General features: G+C 38.6%; 1 protein-coding gene across 1 annotated transcript in view; it reads right to left on the minus strand.

Moving 5' to 3' along the window:
* The window catches only part of LOC135209044 (R-spondin-3-like), a 368370-nt gene that overhangs the window by 54080 nt on the left and 311790 nt on the right, over positions 1 to 2500 (minus strand). The gene's annotated exons all lie outside the window — the stretch shown is intronic.

Below are 2500 nucleotides of genomic sequence, written 5' to 3' on the forward strand. Positions count from 1 at the left end.
ATATGAAAATATATTAATTCCTAGGTAGAGTGAATTACATATTAAAGGACATTTGTAGCTCGATATATATATAAATATATATATAATATATATATATATATATATATATATATATATATATATATATATTTAATATATATATTTATATACACTAGTCAGGAGGTTTGCCTCTATATGATAATGCCGTTGTTCCTTAATGAACCCCAGTACCCCTTTAGTGATTACGAAATAATGAACATAAATGAAATAGGAATAGAGTACAGATCAGTATAAACGGAATGAAACAAGGAATCACCAGGCACATGCGGTAATGAACGTAAGAATTGGAAGCTTGAATATAAAAAAAGAAGGAAAAGGCAAAAAAAAAAAAAAAAAAAAAAAAAAAAAAAAAAAAAAACAAAAAAAAAAAAAAAAAAAAAAAGTACTGCGATAGGATATCTCTTTCTCAAGAATTTAAGAGAGCGGCCGCATCGGATAACGCCCATGACCGCATCTAGGATAATGTGTCATGGATTGGGAGGGAGGGAGGAGGAGGAGGAGGCGGCCAAAGGGTCTTCGTCTCTTTTTATCTGCGTACCCGAGTTCCTGTCGAAGTACGGCCTCCCTCGTCTTTCGTCTCTGCCGCTTCTTCAGAATTTCGGTTGCTTGATAGAGATAGGTGACCTTTTTATATTGTGGGGGGGTTGGGTGGGGGTTAGACAGTAATTTTGACTATTTCGGATTTCAGCAGGTGTTATCAGATGAAGTTTCTTGGTTCGAGATATTCGCAACGTTGGCTGTGACCCAACACATTAGAATAACTGTCGGGTACAAATCTATTGCTTTGGTCAACAGGTGCATGTTAGTTCTAGTTTTCTGTAAAAAAAAAAAAAAAAAAAAAAAAAATTGGCTTTGTCTGTCCGCCTGCATTTTTTCTCTCCGCCCACAGACCTTAAAAACTGCTGAAGCTAGAGGGCTGCAAATTGGTATGCTGATCATCCACCTTCCAGTCATCAAGCATACCAAATGGCATCCATCTAGCCTCAGTAGCTTTTATTTTATTCAAGGTTAAAGTTAGACATGATCATGCTTCTGGAACTGCAACAACACAGGCCACCACGGCCGGCTGAGAGTTTCAGTGGCCGAAAGATAGATCTATTTTCGGTGGCACATTTTTTACTTTTTTATTTTTGAGCGTGTGTAAATGGATTGTTCTTACCTATACGACTTATTGTTCGGTAACCTACGTATGCCTCCAGTGTAAAACTAGACAGCATTCACTGCCGCGTTCATCTTTCAGTTTCTGATTGAAGCTTGAAGCCCTGTTCAGAAACAGTAGTAAACCTTCTGCGCTTGGAACCCATCTCCCACTTCACCTTTATCTTCGGGTGTTTTTGAGCTTCGTGGTTATTGAAGACATTCGGTGCCAGACCATCTTCCTCTCATATAGATACACACTCTTGTTCACCATCCCCGCAGAGAGGTAGTGCCGTCAGTGGACTTCATGCGGTGCACTGTAGGCATTACTTAAGGTTCTTTGCAGCGTGCCTTCGGCCCGTAGCTGTAGCCACTTTTGTTCCTTTTACTGTACCTCCTTTCATATTCTCTTCTTATTTACCACACTCTCCTAACACGTTGTGGGGTATTCTTCCTGTTACACCTTTCAAACCTTTTGCTGTCAATTTCCATTTCAGCGCTGAAGAACCTCATAAGTCCCAATGCTTAGGCTTTGGCCTAAATTCTATATTCAAATCTACTCTTGTTCACCATCAATTCTTTCGTTTTGTCACAAAACCTCCGGAGTAAACGCACTTTTCACCATCGCACCGTCCGCATTTTCTCCACGTGACTGAGCCATTCTGACATGCTGAGTCATCTTTTCACTTTAACCAGCTATTTGACCCTGTGCGTGTCCTATTCCTCATCCTTTCAACCCGCTTCCTCCTATGTTACAAAAGCAATTCACCTCAACGTGCAGAAAGACAGTTATTGAAAGTTAGGACTGTTTCAGCATTACTTTTTTGTGGTTAAGGATTTTGATTGTAATGTAAGTCTTTTTACTCATTTGTTGATGTGATGTCAACAGGAATGATCAACTCAAACACTAGTAGTAATCTTCATAGTATTTTCAATAATAAAAACAATGACAGTAAAAGTTGTACTTGCATCATACGGATGGTATTAACAACCGAAGAAGTGATGATGATGATGATAACACCATTAGCGGCAGCAGTACAAAATTCTCTACTAAGAGCAAATTGCAAGTTCTGGCAATCGCACTTGTGATGATAATGGTTGAAGTAGTGGTTGACTGGTGGTATTAGTAGTATTCGCAAATGTAAATTATGGTAGTCGTGAAGATGGTAAGAAGTTATAGGAATATAGATAATGATGGCTAACTGGGTTTAAGTTATTATTAGCATTAATTGTACGTCTTGAGTTCCACAAGGGGATTTCTCCCATTCTTTTCTTTCTTCTTTGAAATATTTCCTCAAGGCCAGCTGATTTATTTGACACTGCG

This window comes from Macrobrachium nipponense, chromosome 37 (assembly GCF_015104395.2).
Source record: "Macrobrachium nipponense isolate FS-2020 chromosome 37, ASM1510439v2, whole genome shotgun sequence".
Taxonomy (NCBI): Eukaryota; Metazoa; Arthropoda; class Malacostraca; order Decapoda; family Palaemonidae; genus Macrobrachium; species Macrobrachium nipponense.